Source organism: Mesocricetus auratus, unplaced genomic scaffold (genome assembly GCF_017639785.1).
Source record: "Mesocricetus auratus isolate SY011 unplaced genomic scaffold, BCM_Maur_2.0 Super-Scaffold_100691, whole genome shotgun sequence".
In the NCBI taxonomy this organism is placed as follows: domain Eukaryota; kingdom Metazoa; phylum Chordata; class Mammalia; order Rodentia; family Cricetidae; genus Mesocricetus; species Mesocricetus auratus.
The window spans coordinates 23,287,057-23,313,358 of record NW_024429267.1 but is presented as its reverse complement, the minus strand read 5'-3'; the positions used below and the strand labels follow the sequence as shown (position 1 = coordinate 23,313,358).

General features: G+C 36.4%; 1 long non-coding RNA gene across 2 annotated transcripts; it reads right to left on the bottom strand.

Annotated features, from left to right (window-relative positions):
* Positions 1 to 8,388: 8,388 nt before the first annotated feature.
* LOC121137571 lies at positions 8,389 to 25,584 on the bottom strand. 2 transcript variants are annotated; one of them, XR_005874862.1, is made up of 3 exons: positions 25,517 to 25,584; positions 20,470 to 20,547; positions 8,389 to 8,471 (listed from the first exon to the last, which is right to left on the bottom strand). It is a non-coding gene; the product is annotated as an uncharacterized LOC121137571 (long non-coding RNA). The 2 variants fall into 2 exon arrangements; XR_005874863.1 differs by lacking the exon at positions 8,389 to 8,471 and adding an exon at positions 19,855 to 19,999.
* Between the last annotated feature and the right edge of the window lie 718 nt (positions 25,585 to 26,302).

The window sequence follows — 26,302 nt, the reverse complement described above, 5'->3', positions numbered from 1 at the left end:
TTGTTAAGTTATAACCAAAGGTCTGATAAATTGAATGCTCTATTTAGATAAGGTAGAACCATTACCACAGGCATAAGTCCCCCCAAAATAAAGTTACTTTTCACTATTGTGTTTATTTGTATCTTTGCTTCTGTTTCACTATGACATTCTGTCCTTAAGAAACTTATTGTAACCTTTTCCTCCAATCCAGTCATGAATTTCCTATGACATCATGACTCATTGATATGAGAAAAAGGATTAATTCCACTGTCATTTACATTATCAAACACAACCATCTATTGGTTATTTAACAGCTTATCAAGTTTTTTAATAATTCATATTCCACAAGAGCCAATCAAATAAGTAGGATGTCAGCATCATGAGCATGGAGATCATTGCCTGTGTTTTCAATAATATATTCAAACAAAAATTTCTCAATACATTTTAAGTATTTATTCATTAAATAAGAAGCAAAATATACCAAACCAACTACATTTCTTCCTCTTTGAAAATTCTGCTTCATTTAAATACATGAAACTTTAATTTAGTTTTCAAAAGTTTGTACTACTGTATTTTTATTTTCGTGAATTTCATATATTATACCATCATATAAAATATGGAAATTAATATTTTCAAAAATTCTCTTTCAAGTACCCAAATATTTTCTTTCAATGCTAACAGTCCTATGCAGTATGAGATATAATTTTTAATAAAGTTTTTGTATCTACAGAAGTAAAATGTTTTGCTCTAAATTATGTAGTGAAAAAATTAAGCAATCATATATTTGTCATCCTGTCTATTCTGCTTTCATGGATATGGAAATCATATAATACACCCTTACTGATCTATACTTATATATGTCATATATCCTTAGACCACAAGGTTATATAACCTAAAACAGTAAGAAGAAGACTAAGAGTATGGGAAATGACCTAAAGTCCAGACATTTCCATCTCCTCCCAGTTATTTATATTGTGGATGGGGACCTCTTCCTTGAGAAATTGGCCTCACTGTGAAAGATGGTTCAAAACTGGAGAACTGGTACTGATACTGCCAATCATCTGTTTCAGATCTTTCATTTCACCAATAAGAACACTGAATTCTTACAAGAGTATGATTGAGAGGCCATAAAATAGGCTTAAGAATCCAGATTTCTAAATAAAGTAATAGTGCGGTGTATTCTCCATTTTACGGGGGAGTCTTAAAAGCCTGAGAGGGTTGACTATAGGAACAAGAGTTCGTTTTGGAGAGATGCCAGCCTACATGAAAAAAAATGTACTGGGAAAGTATTTATTCTCATGCAAAAGCTGCCCACAGAGCACTTATCTGCCAGGTTTCTGGACATGTTATTATTGTTTATCACAATTTTACATTTCATATACATGCCATCTCTGTCACCCTTGCCTTATCTCTTTTCTTCTCTTAACAAGACTTCATTTCATTTCTCATGTATGAAAAGTTAATTTGTGCTGCAACAGCAGAACCTAAGCCCATTGCAAGAATAGCAGACGATATTTCAGCTATGGACCTGGAATCCACCAACTAGCTGGCTTTGCATGTTGCCAAAGAAAGAAGACTGAAGCCATGTATCAAGTCACCTTCTCCAGAAGCTTCTGCCACATGAGCCTGGGCATCAGGAAAACTCTCTCACACACCCCACATCAGCAGTGTCAAGCACAGCATAGGGCAAAAGATGAGGGGCTATGAGCAGCACACTAGCTTAAGAATAACTTCCCGGCGGGCGTTGGTGGCGCACGCCTTTAATCCCAGCACTTGGGAGGCAGAGGCAGGCGGATCTCTGTGAGTTCGAGGCCAGCCTGGTCTACAAGGGCTAGTTCCAGGACAGCCTCCAAAGCCACAGAGAAACCCTGTCTCGAAAAACCAAAAAAAAAAAAAAAAAAAAAAAAAAAAAAAGAATAACTTCCCTGCAAACAGGTGTTGAAAAATGAGTAACCAGCATTCCCTAGCAGACTGCAGGGGAAGGATATCATACCAATGCCCACAAAAGCTCACACAATAGATTAAAGTAGTTCCATTTGTGTCATCACTTGAAGACTTCCTCATCCAGGAAAGGTTGATGCAAGTGAGATTTGGGTGCATCAATCCACTTGCCTTCTCACATCTTTTCAGTCATGTGTCAAAACGATGGGGACTCAGGCCACACACAAAATCCCATCTTCCTAACACCACCCCACAAATGCCCAAAGGAACAATTTCAGCATTGTTACTGAGACTTGGGCTCAAAACTCTTTACCCAAAATAGACACCTCATACTCCTCGCAGAACTCTTTTTGGGTGGCTGTGAGTGTGTGGTTTCACACAACCTCAAAGATATTTCTAATTTTAAAAAAGTTGTTACAGTTTGGTTGAAAAGAATTTTCATTTGATCTGGGACAGGGCAGACTTCTGGGAAGTCTATGTGGTCTGTGTCAATCATAAAACATGCTGCAATTTTGTTCTAGACAGTTCGCATCTAGCTATGAGTTACAGTGATTTTCATTGGAGTTTCGCATTAAGGGTGTAACGTAGTCACAATACAAGCACAAACAATTTGACAAGGCATGTTTGCCTCTAAGTTTTAAATCTGTCTTGAGGATGTTATTTGCTAAGATGTTCATCAAATATTACTGAAGAAATAACTTTTGTGCTTAAAAATCTGTTCAGCAACTTAGAGACACTTTTGAAATATATTCTTAAAAGCTGGACATCATCTTATTTCAAGATTAAATGAATTTAAATGAAACCATCCACCCAAAACTTTTATGTGGATTCTATATTGATGCTACTGAATTAGTTCCTGTAGTTCATGTTCAGCTTTTTCAGGGAACAAGAAATTTATTTTACAGAGATTTTCTTCCAGGAACAATTGAGAGTTAATATGGTATTATTCTATATTTTCAGTTATATATTCATTTACCCAATAGTATTTTTTAAATTTAAATGTAATGTGTAATATTTGTAGTAAATTAGAAAAGCAAGTATAGGGACATAATACAATAACATGCAATAGTTCCTCATAGAGAATTAGTATTTACATTTTATTTCATATCCTTCTGATTTTTTGATGAATATTAATGCAACTACTATTTTGAGAAAACTGCAAAACTGCTTTGGGCATAATATTTTATAATTATTTTTAGTTGAATGATTCACTGTGAACAGTATCCTGTCATTAATTATCTGCAATGCAATGTCAATGCCAAAGCAATATTCCAAAATGGAAAGTAATATTCCATTATATGGAAATATACACTATGTCCAAATAATCTGACGTAAATTAGCATTAAACTGTCCCTTATATTTGTCCTTAATGATATTGCCATGAACTCCTTTGCATAAACACCTCTCTTTTTGATCTAGAAATGTTTTATGTGTTTAAATGGATATTTCTAGGTTAGTGGATATATTTAGTCTGCTTAATCTATCAAAATGTCCTACAAAAGGCTTTCACATTTATGAAATTGTCCTTTCCCCCTATTCTTTACCTATGTCAAACAATGAAATTATACTCTGTCTTCATTGTGCTATTTTGTTGGTGGGGAAAGAATGGAAAGGGTTCTTATTAAAAACTGACTGCTGCTCTGTGAGTGTTCTGCTCTTCTAATTACAGATGTCTATCGAGTCACACTTGCATTCTATCCTCCCAGACTGACTGGGATGCAACCCAATATTGCCACCTTCTCTTTATGCTGGATATAATTCTTACTGAGCCTCAAAGGGAAGGTCCTTAATGTTTTATAATGAAGTCACCTGGTTCTCCAGACTAAGATACTTCCTACCTCCAACCCCTGATTATTTCCACTGATTCAGTAAAAACGGGAAAGGACTCTATGAGTTCAGAATTGCACAGGAGAGCATATGTGGTCCATGGTCTGTCAAGTCCTACAAAACAAGAGAATGATTCTTTTGTGAAGTGCCAATCAAATTCCTAATAACTTTTACAAGGCTGTACTTTGGAAGTGGAACTTGTATTGATGGAGAAACCCTCTAACCACCCTAGAATTAATGCAATATCAAACTACCCTGCATCTGAGTTCTCTTTCCTGCTGGCATAGCATCATCTTAGATGGCAAGAAATGAAATTTGTGATTCATCCTTTAGTCACTATTAACTCAGTTCTATGCCCAAAGTTCTTTGTATGCATTTTATACATTCTAGACCTGTCTCGGTGGCTTTATGTCAGGCTATTGCTTTAGGTTTGATTATGGGCTCTTAAACTACATGCAAGGCCACCTAAAAGGCAAAGTAATTGGACTTGCTCCAGAAAATTGCATAATAAATAAAAGACACTGCAGCTCTTCTAGCTTCACCTTGATGCAATCTGTGGGGGGTATATGTTGGGTTACTATATTAAACAAATGAAAACACAAGACACCACTCAAATTCTTACATCACTTAAACAATAAATTTTAACCAAAAGTGTATATCAAATATTCTGAGACATAGTATTTAGAAATTCAGAGTACATGCATACTCTGAGATCTCCTGACCTGGGGTCTGCAGGCAGATTGATTCACCCCTGGTGGACCAAGAAACCACAAGTCTGCTAAGATCATTGGGCTACTCCAGCTCCCATCCACCAGGAGATGGAGTGACTCAGACACACTTACACTCATCATGAGACCCATCAGAATATCGGAACCACTTGCACCCACCAGAAAATAACCTTGGACCCATACCCACGAGAAGAGGAAGAGACACTGCCTGCACCCACTGGAAGAAGGGATGGGAAGATGACAATATAAGAACATATTCAACAACAGAAAAACCGATATGACACCTCCAAAGTCTAGGGATTCTACACCAGGAAGACATGAATATGCCAACACAGATGAAGCAGAAGGGGATGACCTAAAGAACAACTTCATGAAGATGATAGAGTCCCTAAAATAGGAAATGAGAGAATCCTTAAAAGAAATGGAAGAAACACAAACCAAAAATAAAGAAAGAATTCAAACAGTTCAAGGTTTGAAAGCTGAAATAGAGATATTAGGAGAAAACACAGTCTGAGGAAACACTGGAATTAGAAAAAATGGGCAAATGATCAGGAACTACAGATGCAAGCATAACCAACAGAATAAAGAGATGGAAGAAAGAATCTCAGGAGTTGAAGATATGCTAGGAGAAGTAGATCCATCAACCAAAGAAAATCTTAAGTCCAACAAATCCCCAACACAAATTGTTCAGGAAATATGAGACACCAGGAAAAGACCAAACCTAAGAATAATAGCTATAGAAGAAGGTGAGGAAAACCAACTCAAAGGTGCAGAAAACATATTCAACAAAATCATAGAAGAAAACTTTCCTAACCTAAAGAAAGACATGCAAATGAATGTACAAGAAGCATAAAGAACACTAAATAGACTGGACTACAAAAAAAATAGTCTCCTCATCACATAATACTTAATACACCAATCATACAGAATAAAGAAAGAATATTAACAGCAGCAAAGGACAAAGGCCAAGTAACATATAAAGGCAAACTGATCAGAATCACTTCCGACTTCTCTATGGAAACTCTGAAAGTCAGGAGGTCCTGGACAGATATTTTACAAACACTAAGAGACCACAGATGGGGCTGGAGAGATGGCTCAGAGGTTAAGAGCACTGGATACTCTTACAGAGGTCCTGAGTTCAATTCACAGTAACCACATGATGGCTCACTACCATCTATAATGAAATCTGGTGCCCTCTTCTGACATGTAGGCAAACATACAAGCATACTATGCCCAGTATTTCTAACACTATAGATGGAGAAAAAAATATTCCACGACAAAACTAGATTTAAACAATACATATCAATTAATCCATTCCTACAGAAAGCACTGGAATGAAAATGCCATTGTAAGGAAGTTAACTACATTCACAAAAACATGGGTAATAGATAATTCCACTTTACCAAAAGCCAAAAGAAAAAGTGGGGTAAATCCACACATATTAATACCACCAAAAAAAACCCCACAAGAATTAACACTCAATGGTCTTTGATTTCCCTCAATATTAATGGTCTTAACTTGCCAATAAGAATACACAGGCTAACAAAATGGATACAAGGAAAGAATCCATCCTTCTGCTGCATACAAGAAACACACCTCAGCCTCAAAGACTGATGTTACCTGGAATGCAGGTATGGCTCAACATATGAAAATTCATTAATGTAATCCAGTGTATAAACAAACTGCAAAAGAAAAAAACCATATAATCATCTCAATAAATGCTGGAAAATCCACTAACCCTTCAACAAAAAGGTCTTGGGGAGATCAGGGACAACAATAACATACCTGAATTTAATAAAATACAATACACAGTAAACAAGAGCCAACATCAAAGTGAATGGAGAGAGACTCAACATGAATCCTCTAAAATCAGGAACAAGACAAGACTGTCCACTCTCTCCATATCTCTTCAATATTGTACTTGAAGTTCTAGCTAGAGCAATGAGACAACAAAAGGAGATGAAGGAGATACAAATTGGAAAGGAAGAAGTCATGATAGTCTACGTAAGTAACCCCCCAAAAATCTACCAGGGAACTCCTACAGCTGATAAACACCTTCAGCAAAGTGGCAGAATACAAGATTCACTCAAAAAAATCAGAAGCCCTAATATATACAGATGATAAATGGGCTGAGAAAGAAATTAGAGAAGCATACCCTTTACAATAACCACAAACAACAAAAAATATCTTGGGGTAACACTAACCAAACAAGTGAAAGACCTGTATATCAAGAACTTTGAGTTAGAAAAAAAATTAAAGAAGATACCAGAAAATGGAAAGATATCCCATGCTCTTGGATAAGTAAGATCAACATAGTAAAAATGGCAATCTTGCCAAAAGCAATCTACAGATTCAATGCAATCCCCATCATAATTCCAGCACAATTCTTCACAGACCTTGAAAGAATGATAATCAACTTTATATGGAAAAACAAAAGACTCAGAACACCCAGAAGAACCCGCCACAATAAAGGAGCTTCTGGAGGCATCACCATCCCTGACTTCAAGCTCTATTATAGAGCTATAGTCCTGAAAATAGCTTGGTATTGGCACAAAAACAGATAGATAGACCAATGGATATATATCCGCACACCTATGAACACCTGATTTTTGACAAGGAAGCTAAAATTATACAATGGAAAAAATGATAGACACTTACAAAAGTGCTGAACATCCTTAACTATCAGGGAAATACAAATCACAACTTTGAGATACCATCTTACTCCTGTCAGAATGGCTAAAATCAAAAACACCAATGACAGTATATGCTGGAGATGATGTGGACAAAGGGGAACACTCCTTCACTTTTGGTAGGAGTACCAACTCTACAGCCACTTTGGAAATCAGTATGGAGATTCCTCAGGAAAACGGGAATCAGTTTACCACAAGATCCAGCAATTCCACTCTTAGGCATATACCCAAAAGCACATTCATACAAAGACGTGTGTTCAACTATGTTTATAACAGCATTATTTGTAATAGTCAGAAACTGGAAGCAACCTGGATGGCCCTCAACTGAAGAATGAATAGAAAAAATGTGGTACATTTATACAATGGAGTATTACTCAGTGGAAAAACACAATGGATTCTTGAAATTTGCAGGCAAATGGATGGAACTAGAAGAAACCATCCTTAGCGAGGTAACCTAGTCACAAAAAGAGAAACATGATATGTACTTACTCATATATGGGTTTTAGACATAGAGCAAAAAAATTACCAGCCTACAATCCACATTGCCAGAGAAGCTAAGAAACAAGGAGGACCCTAAAAGAGAAATACATGGTCCCCCATAGAAGGGGAAAGGGACAAGATCTCCTGAGCTAATTTGGAACATGAGGGCAGGGGAGAGGGAGTTAGGAGACAGAAAAGGGGAGAAGAAGAGGGGAGAGGAGGAAAGGAAGGAGCAGGAAGGTTGACTCAGGGAAAGATTAGAGGAGAGCAAGATAAGAAATGCCATAATAGAGGAGGCCATTATAGGTTTAAAGAGAAATCTGGCACTAGGGAAATGTCCAGAGATCTACACGGACAACACCAGCTAACAATCTAAGCAATAGTGGAAAGGCTACCTTAAATGCCCTCCCCAAATAAAGAGATTGATGACTACCTTATATGCCCATGGAAGGCCTCACCCTCACTGGGGAGCAGAAAGGGGGTGGGATAGGGAGTTAGTTGGAGGTAGGGGAGGAGTTGAGGGAGAGGGAACTGAGATTGGCATGTAAAACAATCATGTTTCTAATTTAAATTTAAAAATAAGAAATAAATCTACTCACTGTTTATCTGGAATTCAATGTAAACTGAGATTTTGATCTGGCTGTCCTCATTATGGTTGGCAAGACATTGGACAGGTGACACTGGTACCTAAGTCAAAAATTTCATTTAAATTTAAAAATAAGAAATAAATCTACTCACTGTTTATCTGGAATTCAATGTAAACTGAGATTTTGATCTGGCTGTCCTCATTATGGTTGGCAAGACATTGGACAGGTGACACTGGTACCTAAGTCAAAAATTTCAACCTGTTTTATCTGTTTCTCCCCTACGCTGTTCTAACCCAGGGCCTGATTTCACATACCAAAGTGTAAGGCCTAAGATCTCCTAAAGATTTCAAATATTATAAGTGGTACTCCATGAGATACTGATAAATATTAAAACTATGCTCTAGGAAGGATTTAGAAAGACTGTAGATCACCCCACCTGGTTACTGGGAATGGAACAGAATTGGGCTTTGTAAGGACAGCACAGGCTGGCACCAAAGAAAGGCTTTGGTAAACAGATATTTCCATTGGACAAGTAGCAAAAGTAACTCTAATTCTTTATAGTACATGAACCATACTTATAGGGAGAATACATATATTGGACATTGTTGTCACACCTAATTTACACAAATAAGCAGAACTATACTCAGATATATAATGTTCTAATAAAAGATGAAATGGTGCCGGTCGGTGGTGGCGCACGCCTTTAATCCCAGCACTCGGGAGGCAGAGGCAGGCGGATCTCTGTAAATTCGAGGCCGGGCTGGGCCGATAGCCTCCAAAACAATACAGAGAAACCCTGTCTCGTAAAAACCAAAAAAAAAAAAAGATGAAATGGTTAATTCTACTTATTTCTGGGTGATAAGATTATAGTGGAATATTTTTGGCATTTGGGATTTTCTAGTTTTTCTCTATAATTCTCCAAAAGACTATTCCTTTCACAGACCAATATCAATAAAGAAGTTTATTCAAATAGATAGTGTAACGCTTGAAATAGTCTGTTTTCCCTAAACTCTCAAAACTGTCCAACACATTTCTCAATGTGTTTCTTTTCAAGCCATACTCAAAATACCCTTAAACTCAACTCTATTAGTCAAAACACTTTCTGTTCCAAGTCTTAGATAACCAAGTCAGAATAATTGCATTTTGGAGGGGAAAAAAAGAAAATAAAAATATATTGGTTTAAGTAACTGAAAATTCCAACTATTTTTCTAACTTCAGACATGGCTACATTGTCACTGTGAGTGTAAGTCATGCCCTAGACTGTGACTTCCCAAGCCAGAACAATTATCCATTTGAAAATCAGTGTATTAACATTTCATAGTAAAAAAAAACAAAGTGATGGCATGGAGTTACTGAGAGAGATACTTCTTGGAGTTAAATTTAAGTCTTTGTACTCCATTTATAAGTCATCTGTAACTAAGGTTTACTGTATAGTTGTACATTTATTCCCTTAAATACTTTAAGCTTTGGTTTCATGTGGAATAAATTTAATTTGCTTCTAAAATATACCCAAATGGCTAAAGAAGTCTGTTTGAACTTCAGTCATTCTCCATACAGCTGTAGACATAAATGTGAGATGAGCTTTGGGATTTCCTACTTGTTCTAATAATATTTTAAAATCTACAAAATCAAAATGAAAATTCACAAGTTTAAACAAATGATTTAATTTGTGACCGCTTATTACTCTGATGGGACACAATTGCCCATAGGCTCCTTGAAATGTTCAGACAGCTGAAATCCAGGCAGATTGCTTCATCACAAAGCCAGTAGCACCATGGCTTTTATTTATTTCATTATTCTATAATAAATCCTCAGGACCAGGGCTTTAATTCTTCTCAGAGTAGACTATATGTGATGCCAAAGAAGCAGCTGTCTTCCTAGCTACTCAGCAAAGTTTGCTTGGTAATCAAAAAATCTTGCATGCAGTATCTGAAAGTGTAGACACCTAAGGCGATATCCTAGTTATAGTTTCTATTGCTGTAATAAAACACCGTGACCAAAAGCAACTTGGGTATCAGACAATTTTTTTATTTCACCTTACAGTGCTCCAGTCATACTGGGGAAAGTCAGTGTGGGAACTCAAGGCAACTATCTGGAGGCAGGAACTAAAGCAGAACTGCGAAGGAACACTGCTTCGGCCTTGTTCCTCCTGTATTGCTCAGACTGCTTTTTAACACAACCAGGACAGTCTGCCCAAGGGAGACACCACTTGCAATGGGCTAAGTATACCAACATCATTAATTGAGGATATACTGCATAGGCTTGCCTGCACGGCAATGTTAAGGAGTCATTTTCTCAACTGAGGTTTCCTTTGTTCAGATGACTCTATTGTTTCAAGATGACAACAACAAAAACCAGCATAAGTAGTATTTTTCATGTCACAGCGTTTGCTGATAAGTTCAAACGTTCACATTTTTGGATTAAACCCTATCATTTCTACACTGTCTAACTTATCCAAGTATATAAAATCTATTCAAGGTGAGTTACAATTTGGAACACAGATAAGTGGTTGTAGATGTAGATTTTAGATATGATCTACATGTGTAGGCATGTACTATAGAAGCATATATTATATATACACATACACAAACACACTCACACACAAACCAGTTTGAATATTGAAGTAATCCTGGATGTTTCAGCTCTATGGAACATTGTGAATCATCTGTGGCAGATCTAAGGCAGGTATCATGATGCACAATCAAAATCCAGGAAGCACCATTCCCACAGACTATTCTGTGAACTGGACCTCCTGAGACTTAAAACATAGGAGGACCTCTACAAAAACACTGAGGTCAATACATGAGACTTCTTCCACTATGATTCTTATTTTACTGCCTCCTGTCTTATTTTATCTTCATCTCCTAGCTTTATTGAAAGGTAACCTCTTCAGGACCAGCACAGAGTTTAGACACATCACATTCAGAGTCAGCATTCCATTTTTCTCAATCAACATCTGTGAGATTTGGGGCAACATATTTAACTTCCCTGTGCCTTTGATTCCTTATTCATAAGTGAGGATATTAAGAATTTTCCAGCACACAAATTTGTCAGAAAGAATAGAATGTACATAAACTTTTAGCATAACAGCTATTTCCACAAAAGAATGAATGTGAGGCTCTTAAGAATCCAGACAATCTACCAGTTTCTTTCTTGCTTCCTCTCTTTCTTTCTTTGTTTCCTTCTTTCTTCCTCCCTTCATTCCTTCTTTTCTTTCTTTCTTCATTTCTTACTTTTTTTCCTTTTTCACTTTCATTGTCACATAGGAACCACTAATCTTTGATTCCTCTCTCCCTTCACCATTTGTTCTTCAGGGTTATAACTGATTCTTTGAGACTTCTTAGGCACTTTTGAACATGTTAAATGAAATTCTTATACTGCATCCTTAAAGTTTCTCCATAAAAAATACATTGTAAACGAATAAGATATAAGAAAAGCAAAGAAAAAAACAATTTAGTGAAATTTCTTAATTTCATTTTCAATGACATAACTTTTCTAAAAGTCTGGGTTTTGCTGACTTGAATGACTTGTTCTGTACCAAAATTACTGTTTTCCCTAAGTTGGTACAGTACTATCCTCTCTTCCGGTAGGCTGTATGAACACTAAGTAGGATTTGGGTACTATGATTTTTGACCCATTGTGTTTCCCTTAAGACTTAGCATAAAGCCTATCATGCACTAGTATGGGCCTTCAGCTTGCAAAATCTACAATAAAAATATGAGTAACATTTTCATCAAACTCAAACATGATGCAGAAACATGAAGGTTACTTGCCTTAATTAATTAACTAAAATGCAAAGAGGACTTTTGAGATGGTAGAGCAATAAAGAATCTAGTAAGATTAAATATGATAAAGTATTGTTATTCAGAAGAAAACAATCAAGTATAGTGTTGCCTAAAAAAAATCACAAGTCAAACACATTCTAAAGTAGGAAAACTTTCACTCACTGCCAGAATATCCTAGACATATTTGCTGCTTCCTAGGACCACTGATTCCAGAGTTGTTCACACTGAATTCCTAGACATATTTGCTGCTTTCTAGGACCATTGATTCCAGAGTTGTTCACACTGAATTCGTCCGTTCTTTCTCTTTCCTTCCATGGTCTCACACTTCGTGTCAAAGCTCAGCCTGAAGTTGTGAGCCACTGATTACAAGTGTAAAGTCATATCTCATGAGTTTTCTATCGAAGGTCTTCTTTTCCACTGAAGAAAAGAGATTTGCTACATAACATTTAATGTATTATAAAGTTGTTTATATAGCATCACTTAATTTAATCTGCTCTACATGCTTCCTTGAAATACTCAGTGGAAATACAATTGTTCTTATTTTTAGACCAGACATTTCAAAGTCAGTGAGACTGTGTTTATACAAGAGTGTGGTAGAAGAAAACCAAGGTTTAAATTGAATGACAATAAAACAAACTTGGTACTAACCACCTAATCTGAGTGTTTTCTTATAGCATGGAAGATAAGATTGAAGGCTTTCCCCTGAAAATATAGGTGGTACCTATAAACTGAAGCATAAGACAAAGATACCAAAGAAAATATTCTGGTTTGCCCAACTCTGAAATAACTATATTTTTTCCTTTGAATTGTCCCTTATAGCAGCTTCTTGACTGTCCCCAAAACTTACTAATAAGAACCTGGAGTTACATACTTGGTATATGTCAGCCAGTAACAGGAGTAATGAAAAACAAATTGTTCCCAGTGTGCTATCTTAAATATTCACCCTTTTCCAGAACTGGCATAGTGCTTGAAGACCAACCCATCTCCATAAATAATTCCATTGAATTAAAGAATATTTTATAATCGTAATAGTAATCATAAAAAGTATAAATAGCTACCATTGGATTTTAGGGAATTCCAGGGTATAATTTGAGGGTATGGTTTGGCTAGGTGGCTAGGTTGTCTCACCACAAGCATGAACTAAGGAACACACATTTATCAAATATGAAACATTCAATGACTGCCTCTACTATGTACAAACTCATTGTGGACTTCTCATGATCATGAGGTTATGACTGAATGTTCAGTTGCCTTGTTTGAAACATAAATGAATGCCTTCCTTCATAAGCCAGAATGCATTTTTCAGCTGATAGCTGAGATTTCCCCAATGCCTCTAAGAGGAGAGCATAGAGAGAGCCATGTAAATACCATATGGTTACTGATGCCAATTTGGACTCATTCTGGCAGAAATTATATTTTACAGAACTGAAGAGAAGGTTCAAAGTTATTGTGTGGTATTCTAGAGATGCTGGATCATCTTCATTCACTGTTTACTTCAGGTTATTGTTTATTTTTTTCTCGTGTTTTAAAATATCAAGTCAGGGTCTTTTGCAGATCCTTATCCTTGTCTCAATGGGGGAAGGTTTCTGCTTCAGAAATCATTGCCCCATCAATAGAGAATTCATCAAGACTGCACCCAACTCTCATGTCATTTAGCAGACTTAAGTTTGTTCTTATAGTTATTTCATTATTTCGTTAATTCCCTACTAGATCCTAAAGTGGAGTGGCATTAAATAGATGGTCAGAAATGTGGCCTATGGCAAGACTTTAGGACATTTACTGCAATCATCATATGTCTAAAACAACCCATTGAGCCAAGACAGAAATGGTGATCAGATCCACAGAGAAATACTATACAGCAAATGCAAGCCTGTGCATGTAATATTACAGCTCTCTTGGTTAAATTTTCTAACCTTTCTGTTCTGATTGCAACATGTTTATTTTATATCTTTCACATTGAGTATCTGTGTTCCTAAGAGAGGTAAGATTGAGACTTCTGGAAACTATAGCAGTGTTTATGGAAGAAAAGTAGTTTGGGAAACTGAGGGTATAGAAAAAATGAATAGGTCAACAGGGTTGTGTGGGTATAGGAAGAATAGGGTGGGGCTTTATGGGATGACTGACCTATTGTACAGAACGTAAAGGCATCCCAGGAAACACTTTTTCTGAAATCAATACAAGTGGCCTCTGGCTTATATATCTCTGCTAAAATATGCACATGCATTGCACTACAGGACTCTTCTGGTTTCCACATGCGTCTGTCCCAAAGACAACTGGAGGAGGCGTGTTGGAGACAGGCAGCCCTTTTAACCCAAATGTTTTACTCACAATTTTGAACACCTCAATATAACAGAGAATGATTTTTCCTGTGGTAGGTTGCTGTGTTAACTTAATTCACATACAACACTTTCAAACATAATAAATGAATACACAAAAGTTGGCAGGACTGTTTCTCAGGCTCATATGCAAAACTCCCCTAATTGCATACCTTTTATCTTACCCTGAATTTCTCCACCTAGAAGAAGCTCTTACCAGCACAGAATCAAAGATTCTTCTGGGACTGGCAAAACATATACTCCTACACATATACCTGTGTCCAAACTCACCAAGTGTTTTCTTTATTCCATATTGTATTGTCATTCAAGTTTTTTCATTTTTAATTTCTTCAGTAAATCATGTAACATTATATTGAATGTAAAAAGTAAAAAGAGAGCTCTGAAGGCTGGGTGGTATCATGAATCCTTTATAAAAGTTTCTGTAATAATTTTGATTAACTTTCACTAAGAAAATTGTAGAAAACATCACTGGGGAAATGTCATATATCAATCATTTATTGTTTTGCCTCTTCATCTAGCTAGTCAATTATTTGAAATATGAAGCATATACATGCAATGTTAGACTACTGGTAATTACAAATAATGGTAAAATTATGACTACAAATATTTTTATTAATACCAGTAAAAGTACATTATTTTTAAAACAAGTAGCTAGAGACAGAACTTTAAGATGTTATTTTCCATGGTTCTATTTAATTTGCATTCCAAACGTTTATGATCAGGGTCAGAAAATAATATCAGTAGTGATTAACATTAGATGATTGATACATACCAACAATGTAAATTTTTGGATTTAGTTTCCAGAGTACATGGGGATAGCCTAGATACATCAAAAATAGTAAGGAGGAAGACCCAAAGAGATACGGTCACTCATAATAAGCCAAAAATGCAGTTACCTCCCATGTTGGAACCTACTGTATCGGAGTCCAGATGTTATAACAATGAGTACGATGTCAAATGGAAATAATACTATTTATAGTCACATTTTATGGGAAGACCAATCCAAATTTCTTTGGTGCTAAAACAGAAAATTTCTGTAACTTATTTAATAAAGGTAAGTTATATTATAATGCAAAAAATATAAGTTAACTATGAATCAACTATGATAGCCATTCGGAACATGTGTATTAACAGAATTAAATATGCTCCTGTGTTGCTTCCTGTTGATCTCTATGAATGGAGAACCTGTGTCTAGAAAAACTTTAAGTGGTATGAGAAGGAAGGAAAATACTTTATAGTATATTCCTAAATGAAATAGCTGAAATAATTGTTTTAAATAAAAAATTATTGCCTACAATTTCCTTAATTAAACAGAGACTCATTCTCTTATGAAATATACAGCTGCACATTCTTAGGGAAGAGCTCTGAAAAGGCTGTGATTGACAGGAGTACCACATTGAGATAATCTGCTTATGAATGCTTAGTTACAGATTTCATGTCCAAGTTACCAAATGAGCTATTTGATTTTCAGTCAGTCATGTGTTACCTCTCTACTCATAATAAAGGAGTAACTGTCAGATAAAAACATGCTACTTGGCAGGCTATGCTGCTTTTAAAAACATTATGAAACCCAATTGCCTAAAGTGGAAGCCTAGAAGACATGCCATTCCTTTGCCTTTCCTTCATCATCCATGTCATACAGATGCTGGAAACTTCTCTACAAATCTCCCTGGCATCTCTAAAAGTCCTCTTCTCTCTCCATCAGGGTGGCATCACTGAGCCTCCACCCCACCTCCAATCTTACCCTATCCCATCTACACTTTATCTTCCCATACATAAACTGCTCTGGTGCTCTAATGTGGGTATCTTGCTCCTTCAAGTAACACATTATTATTATTTAGCTCAGCCTGGCTCATGTTCTTGTTTCTTCACTCTATGATTTAAACCCTCAGTTGAGGTGCCTCCTAGATACTGTATGTACCTTGCTTCTCAAAAGATGCTGGTCTTTGAGTAATGTCCTTCTCTTCACTGCTACTTGCCTTCTTACTACTGCTTCTCCTTCAACACTATCCTCAGAGATCTTTCTTTTACAAAACATTTCAGGTTCAGTTTTTTTTTATTATAAGTCCACTCCTTTTCTATGGAGCTCTAAAAGCCTCATACCTTAAATACATCATTTGTAACACAATTCGCTAAGGCCAAGTGAAGGCAATGTGTTGCTTGTGTATGGATTCTCATAGCCTGTCATAAGTGGTACACAGTAGACACAAAACATTGCAAAATTTAACAGAATAAACCAAGTTGAATGTCTTAGCAAGACTCATCTTAAATAGTATTTACTAAGAAAATCAAACGCTAAACAAAAGAACAGAAATGAAATAAAATGAATAGTGCCTTAAACAATTGAAATTTCAACTTCAAAGTATTTTCAAACCCATGATCTAATTAAAGTATATGTGACTGTCTATATACCATATCCATGCAATACAATTACAGCAAATACAGCCCTTTTCATGTAAGCATACCAAAAAGGCCGACTTTACTTCTGACTTTACCACTGTTCCTAGTAACAGATGGCCTGACTCTTAGACCCCAAAATAGACAGTCTGACAATAAAGTGCCTAAAAATCACAGATGTGACAGAATAGGGTATAAAAGGCCAATAAACCCTCAAACTTTAGCCCCATATTCCAAGTGCAGGTGCATCATCCCACAGGAAGGCTGGAATCCAGTCCTGGCTCCAGCCAGCCCTTCATCCAAGCATTTCTGAAACCTTTCCACCTACCCACCCTCCACTAAGTGCTTTCTAGGCTTTCTTTTAGAGTGGTACCAAAGGGAATGTCTTCCAGACCTGCTCAAGGGCAAATGTGAGGGGGTGGGGCTTACTTCTTTTTCCTCATATTTGCTCTGAGTATTGAAGGTCTATTTGGTGCTTTGGTGCTTTACCCTTACCACTGGATAGCAGATCCAGACACATCAAGTTTAAACTTTTACATAACAACCATTTTCTTCATCAGTATCCTCTACCTGAGTTACTTAGCTCTCTTGATTCAGAGGTGACAACTCCCCGAGCATACACTCCAGTTAACATACTCTGTTTCACAGAAGTACTCAAAGCTGTTTGTTGCCACTTGAGGAGCTGCTGCAAACTGGGCAGTTTTGTATAATTCAAAATACTAAGAATCCATCTTAAAACCTCAGCTGTAAACTCTTATCTTGTTTCTTCATCTAATAGACATATTCAAGTCTGCTATTTTTTTTCTTTTAAATTTATCAACATATAAGTTAATAGTTTAGAAAACAATGATTTTTTCCAGGAAAAAGAATCATGTATCCATATGTATGTGTGCACATCTTATCATCAAGTGGAAAAACCATTCATCTGTAACTCTAGTGCTGCTACAAGCCTCTGGAGCTTTACCACACAAAGTATTTTGCAAACTTCTAATGAGATTCCCTTTATGAGTTTTAATTATCACAAAATGGATCTATACTAATCTGTGATTCCTGTGGAGCACCCTAGAATCTGATCCCAAGATTATTCTAATTTGGAAATCTTGCCAACTTTAAATTTTATCAGTCAATAACTAAAAATATTGAAATACCTGTTCTTATGAATGGCCAATATTGGAATCCTAAGGTAGGTTTTTATTATCAACTTTACTGTCACATTAACATACTGTATTTTCCGTTGTCTCAAGAAAAATCAGTACTTCTTTTCTTTCAAATGTAAACCTACAAAACATAAAAAGCTGAATCATTTTGCACAGAGGTCCCTTGATTAATAATAAAGATATGTCCTATCTTCCATTATATTGAAACTAGTTAAGTTAAAATTGAGCAGCCCCAGCAGCCAGTCAGCAGGTAAAACTCCTACAGGCAGACTCCTCCACCACTCCCACCCATTCCCCTGCCAACCAAACCCCCAGGCATCAGAGCCTCCACCCTCCAGAGTCACAGGATCCACCTCCACCAAATGGAAGAGGAATCAACACCTGAACCTGTAATTACCCCAAACCCAGACCGTAGAGTAAGAATACATTTCAACAGCATAAAGAGCAACACGGCTCTTCACCTGTGAACATCCCAACACAGGTAAAGCAGAAGAAAACGACCTTTAAAATAACTATTGAAGACAATAGAGGCTCTTAAAGAGGAAATGAAAAATTCCCTTAGAGAAATTGAGGAAAACAACAACAACAAATGAAAGAAATCAATAAAACCCTTTAAGGTCAAGAAAAATCAATCAAACAGGTGAAAACATTTTAAGAAAACTGAAATATAGGCAATAAAGAAAACACAAAATGAGGGAATTCTGGAAATGGAAAATTCTGAGTAAATGAACAGGAACTACAGATGTAAGCATAACCAACAGAAACATGAGATGGAAGACAGAATCTCAGGCATTGAAGATACAATAGAGGAATTAGATTCATTAGTCAAAGAAAATGTTAAATCCAACAAAGTCTTAAAATAAACTATTCAGGAAATCTGATATATCAGGAAAAGACTGAACCTAAGGGTAAAAGGGATAGAAGCAGAAGAAATGCTAGATCAGATGCACAGAAAATACATTCAACAAAATCATAGAAGACTTTCCCAACCTAAAGAAGGAAATGCCTATGAAGATACAAGAAGATCATCAAATAGACTGAACAACTACAAAAAAGAGTTCCCTTTCCATACAATAATCAGAACATTAAACATACAGAATAAAGAGTAAATATTAAGAGCTGCAAAGGAAAAGCGCCAAGTAACATATAAAGGCAGACCAATCAAAATTACACCTGACTTCTCAAGGGAGATGCTGAAAGGCATAAGGTCCTCAACAGACATTTTGCAGATACTAAGAGACCATGGCTGCCAGCCCAGACTACTATACGGAGCAAAACTTTCAGTCACCATAGAAAAAGAAAACAGATATTCCATGAAAAACCAGTTTTAAACAACACCTATACATAAGTCCATTCCTATAGAAAGTAGTAGAAGTAAGCTAAAACTGCATTTAATATGCTCACTATACAACACATAGCTTAGCCACACAGTGCCCAGTTCCTCTTGTGACTGCTAAGGGTGCACTGCACTCCAACATTTGACAAAAGCATCATCATACCACACATCATGAGAAAGACAGAACAAAGAAATAAAATTCAAAGTGTATCTCTACTACATGCATATCACTTTTCAAATTCCATAAAATAAAATATAAATTGAACCATGATAGACTAGAGACTGCCTATAAGTTTAATCCGTTTATTTATATCATGTGTTATGCAAATTAGAGATAAATGTTTAATAAACAGACTCTGAGTAGATCCTCAATATTATTGCATTTTACCATTAATTCAATATCTGGAAGAAAAAATGTTTCTTGCTATCAGTGGCCAACCAATATATGAATCAGAGTTTAGATTCTATACCAGAAACACAGTACCTCTCAATCAATGGAAATATTTTCTTCTCTTCACATATGAGTAATGATGCTGAGAAGTATCTCTATCTACAACATGCATTTCCTAGTTATTAGAAAAAGTGTGACTTTCATTCACTGGAATGTGAATGGAAGTAATAAGTATCATTTCCATGAATGATCTAAGGAATTCCCCTAATGGGATGGCCCTGGTTGATCCATTTTTTGTTAGAGATAAAGACTCCAAATTTACCTGGATGCTGCTTGTGAGAGGATAAACACTGATCTCAGGAGCGCTGAATAAAGCAAGAAGAGTTTAGCAATTACACTGAATTTTATAGAGTGCTCAGTACAACAAAAAATGTGCTAAAATGTATGACAATGTATATTTGAGTTTATTGGTAAAGTTTCGTGTACAAATGGAAATTTTATCCCTTTCTGAATGCATAGTTCATCATACTCCTTTTGTATATTCCAGGTAGTCTCCAGAAAGAGTAGTATATTTGAAATTAGTTTTAAAAGAATTCTCTCCACTTTCAATTATGAACAAAATAAAAACTTGTGGAATATAATTCCCTTATTTAGACACCACACCTTCCAAGACATGATTCACTTTCAGTATGTTGTTTCTCTTACTTTCTCAGTATCCCCACTTGTGTCATTTCCATTACCCTACCTAAATTTTGAAATCGTGGTATTTGAAGCACTTTATTAGGATGATTTAAACAAATCACTGTGTCAGTTCATATTCCAAAAACACACTTACCCGCTATGGCACGAATCGGTGTTCTCCATAGGTCTGTGTGTTGAAGGTTTGGACACCATCCCATGGCACTCTAGTGATCTGAAAGGAATTTTAGAATTAAGGTGTGCCGTAGACAAAGATGTACCCAATCCTTGCCCTTCTCAGTCTCATTTGCTCTCTGGCCACAATGAAGTGAGCTGCTTTCTGCACTTCACATTTCCACCATGATGTGCTTGTGGTCACAGGGTTAGAGTAATGGGGCAACTGAGAACCAAAATTATATGTTCTAAGTTGATTATCTTGGGTACTTGTTACAGCCACAGAAACTAGACTAATATACTACCCAACACAGAAATATAGTCTTTGGGGAAGAGATGGTCTCAAACAATTTGAGTCTTGAAAATTTCTGTCTGCCTCAAAAGTCCAGAAAAGTGACAGCATTGGTACCAAGCAAACAGGGGTCACAACTGCTTCATCATACACCTGTCCTCCTCTTTACATCTCTCATAAATGACCTCAGCCTGACCCAGATTTAAGCTTCACATCATTGTTCTGGTGTGGCAGTGGCATTCTGTCCTGTTTCTCCTAACTGCTTCATTTCTTCTTGTTTGGTTGGAAAGATGAGGATGATGTATTTTTCCAAGACCTGATGTATTTTTCATGACTTTTCTTACAGTCTCAGTGAAGGCAAATAACCCTCAATGAATTTAGTCTATCAATAAATTTATCATTTGAAATAGATAAAGAAGTAAGGAATTTCCAGATAGGCACTACTGAGATATTTCATGGTCACTGAACCAGCACTTTAGAAGATGTTCTCAGAAAAAAAGATGGTCTTGATCATAAAAGCACAGGAAAGAATAAATGTGAGAGGAAAAGAACCACAAAGGAGTACTGGGAAACAATCCATTGTGTCTGAAACTATTACTAATACTAATACCAAATACTAATAGGTGAGAAAGCAGAGAACAAGCAATAGTCAAAACAACCAACACAACTATAAGGATTAATCAAAATCTTTCAATAATCACATTAGATGAAATGGCTTCCATGTACCATGTACCAATAAAGATGAGCACAGTAGTTGAAGGGATTAAAAAACTAAATTTAAATATCTATTGTGTTAAAGATAAAGCTACACTGTTTAAGAAAAAAATCACAAGCCCAGGTCTGGTAGTGTACACTCAGGAGACAAAGGCAGGTGGTTATATGAGTTCAAAGCCAACCTGGTCTACATTGCAAGATCCAAGTCAACTAGAGCTACAAAATGAAACCTTGTCTTGAAAGCAAAACAAAACCCAGAATGATAAAGAAAGCTGATTAACACTTCCTATACAAAAAAGAAAATGAGTTATCAAAAGACATAACAATTTAAATGCCCACAGGATGCTACTTGTATTAGCTAAGAAATAGCAGCAGCCTAGATGCCCATCAACAGATAAATAAGGAAAATGACATATGTATGAATAAAAATTAAATCATGATACTGTGTTAGGTGAGATAATTCAGATTCTGAAAAAAATTCTTCATATTTTCTTCCACATATGGACTCTAGATTTATGTGTGCATGCATGTGTGCACTCGTGCATGCATATGTGTGTGTGTGTGTGTGTTGCATTGAAAGTGGAAGGATAGCATAATATGGGAGGAAGGGATTCCAAGATGACTGAAATAGGATGAAAATAGAGTGATGGAATTATGGAATTACATGGCATAAAAACAAGGGAAGACTATTGATGTAGGTAGGAGATGAAAGAGAGGGCATGGGGTCAATGACGTACAGAAGTGGAGAAGAGGGGTGAATCAGAACAAAGTAAAATGGATTGTGTGTCTACAGATGTGAATGTGCCATAAGCATATTCATCACTTTTTATCCTAACTTAAGAAACTAAGTTTAAAAACTTTAAATTAAGAATTCTAGAGTTCTAGAGTTCAAACACATGTTCTTGTAAATCCTATTTTACTCAAGAAATACAACCAAAAGCTGGGCGTTGGTGGCGCACTCTTTTAATCCGAGCACTCAGGAGGCAGAGGCAGGCAGATCTCTGTGAGTTCAAGGGCAGCCTGGTCTACAGAGCGAGTTCCAGGACAGCCTCCAAAACAATACAGAGAAACCCTGTCTCGAAAAACCAAAAAAAAAAAATACAACTAAGGAAACCCACTGCAGTGTTATTAGATGGAATTAAGGATACCCACTGCAGAGTTATTAGATGGAATCAGTATTTTCACTAGATCACTAAATTATTCATATGCATACTAAAGCAAGGTTTAAAGACAAAACTCCTAAATTCTAAGATCAGGCTAAGAAAGAAAGATATGAGTTGGAGACCAGCCTGGGTATCATAGTGAGGCATCTAATGAAAAGACAAGAGGATGAGCAGAAGGAGGAGGAGGAGGAGGAGGAGGAGGAGAGGGAAGGCGATTATTATAAAAAATAATCCTGTGGTACCTTTCTGCCTTCATGGTTGGCCCCGTTAAGGTTCTATCAGTCTTGCAGATTTCATATTGGTGACTGTTTTTAATCCTGTATTGCCTGCTCATTTTGCCTCTACAAGTTTTATTTCATTAGAAAATTTAGATATGATAAAATGCTAGAGATCCTGGCAACTCTTGATCCATTAATGTAATTTATTACCAATTTCATAAAGCAGCTAACACATATTTAATTAGTTTAACCTTACTTAATACATTTTCTCTCTTTTGTACAATTTTATAAGCATCTACTACTATGGAGAAATAATTGCAGAAATTAATTGAAGCGTTAAATAAAAGTTTGTCCTTCAACTTATGATCCTGGATGACTGTTCTATGGCTCTGATTATAGTTATTGTTTGTTTCATGGTGGCTGTTTCCTTGGCTTCGTGGAAGTATTACTTCACATTGCTGTCCTGATTTACAGTTCTTCACAGCACACTGCACTATCATCATTTCATCCAATGTGCCTGACTTTACCAGCTTGGGTCTCAGCTGATAATGTTATTCCTAATTTTCACTCTCTTGGTAAGTGAACAATCAATTTATTACACCATCATAAATGGTGTATCAGTAAGATTTATGAACTAGTATGAACTGTTTCTCAATGTACCTGCACTAGTCATGCAGAGAATTTGTAGCATATGATGCAGCGACAAATATGGGCTTTGATAAAGTTTAGACTTTCAGTGGAATTACAAGAAATGGTGTTTCTGGCTGGGCATTAATAGTGCATGCCTTTAATCCCAGCACTTGGGAGGCATAGGTAGGCATATCTCTGTGAGTTTGAGACCAGCCTGGTCTACAGAGCAGGTCCAGGACAGCCTCCAAAACAACACAGAGAAAGAGAAACCCTGTCTGGAAAAAACAAAAAAAAATGGTGTTTCTGGAAATGTGAGTGCAGACCATTACATTTTGACTGTGGAATTAATGAGACAGTTGCATTGATGACAAATGAAAGCATAATAATTAAAATGATGGCATAATATTATGTTTATGCATACATAAGTCACCTTCCTATTTGAGAGCTAAGACTTCTAAGTATTAAACTAGATAGGTCCACATTATGTTTGTGAAGATTTCTTCTGTGGGGCAGGATGCAATGTAGCCAATATGAATTGTCTTTTTAATGCATTAAGAAACAGAAACATTTCTTGAGATATTTAACAGTGCCTCTTGTATTTTAATGCTTTTTGGAGAAAGTTTTATCAGTGAAGAAAAGCAGCTTTACTTCCTACTGTGTGTAAAATGATAGCCTTTGAAAATTTTCTTCTTTATAAAAGCAGGAGATAGAAGCATATAGTTATCACACATCATATTTCCAATTGTAGCTAATGTAGATTATGTCTATTTTGACGGGTAATATGTAAAAATATATGAGTCAAAAGTTAATCTATTGAAAAAATGTTCTTAAATCTGAGGGCAAATTAACATTTTAAGAAAAAATAGAGTCAATGACTTTAAGTCTCAATTTGAATTCTATCTGACTTTAAATTTATGAAGATACAAAGTGGCAGTGTAATCTAGTTTGAAGGCAAATCCAAAACAGTTACTGTATGTTTTGTTTTGATAAGAAATTCTTCACTCAGAAGAATTTCTTAGTCATATTTTTACAATACACAGACGGAAAACTCAGGGATCAAAGAAAGATAAAGTAGGTAACTAAACTCGCAGATAATCTTAAAGGTAGCCAGTTTGATATTTGAAGTACTGAAAAGAACATTTACCATTAGAGTAACTTAAGATTTACTTATCTTTCCAACAAATGACACAGCTCAACAGTTATTCAAATTAAGCCTATAACTCATATTCATAACCTCATAATTTAACCATCTAACTTCTAACATAATATCATTCTCCAAAATAAGAATGGCCATGATGGATGATGGTCATGAAACAGAGTTCTTGACATCTTGTTTAAAGGAGTATATATAATCAGGTAGACTAGGTGAATCCAGTCTCAGGGATAGGATAGCCTACCTTGTCTAGTGGAAGGAAACACAATCAGCACAACAAATTGAAAGTAAAATATAGAGAGGTCCAGAGAAGTGAGGAGTGTGGCAGCAACCATAACCAAACAACCCCAGATACAGGGCAGCTGTACCAAGACCAAGCTGTCAGAATGCGCCCACACATAGGTTTGCTGATATAGAACCGTGTGGGGCCTGGGACCTGGATCTTTGGTACTTATCACCAGCAAATGTAACATCCCACAATTTTCCCTAAGCTACCCTCTACACTTAACAAGAGAAAATCAAAAGGAGGCAGTAAAGAAAGTAGGAGTAGGAAGGAAACAAACAGGTGGTTGAAGAGGAACACAATTTTGCTGCAGAAGCAAAGGAATGGAAACATCTAGGGCTCTTTAAAGTTATCATTACAAACCTAGGAGCTACCAGGAGGTGTGGGCAGTACATAATTTCCCACTGCGCCTTCTGCAAGAACACTTCAACTCATGACTAGCCTTCCCTGCTGTAAGAGATTTCAAGGGCAGGCCCTATAATGTATTGAACTTTTAGACTGTCCTCACAATTTTGAATTTCTCCCCTTAGTGACTAGAATAACTAAAACATTTGAGGAACTAGAAAAATAATCTTACCTTCAGGATATCCATATGTAACTGCTATGTGGGAATCTTCTGTACATGCTCCACCTGTCACATACAATTCTACATGTAATTCCCCACATTTCCACCTAAGGATGTATGTCTTAGTATCACCTTTAAAGACTCAAGCACCTCTGCACCTCTGCACCTCTGCACCTCTGCACCTCTGCACCTCTGCACCTCTGCACCTCTGCACCTCTGCACCTCTGCACCTCTGCACCTCTGCACCTCTGCACCTCTGCACCTCTGCACCTCTGCCAGTGGGCTGACTTAAGGTGGCCTTTGCCAAGGAATCTCTGTCTTCCTCTTTCCCAACTTAATGTTCCATATATTAATTTTGTAAGGCTTCAGTAAGACCTTCTGAACCACACTTTCCACCCTATTCTGTTTCCTTTTCTCTGTCGTAACTCGATATTTGGACAGTTCAAATGCATTTCTAGAGTACTTGTCAGTTTGTGTTTGGAAAGGTGCTGAAGACTTCTGTGTGAGTGCCTCCATCTTTGCAGGCCACTCCATCTGACTTCATGATATATAAGTACCCATTAGCTTATCCTTCTAATATCTTAGTAACCAAATTAAGTTTTCTTTTAATTCACTTAAACCTGTCATTTCATCATTTTACAAGGTGAAAATATTAGTTCCAGTCCCTAACCTTCAGGTCTTAATGAGTGTTTTATATTTTCTCATTATCTTTAATATCCAGCAACAAGAAGGAGAATATAGATTTTTTTTATTCTTCCTTCCAGAGGTTTCCTGAAATGTGTTGAGCTGCTATTCACT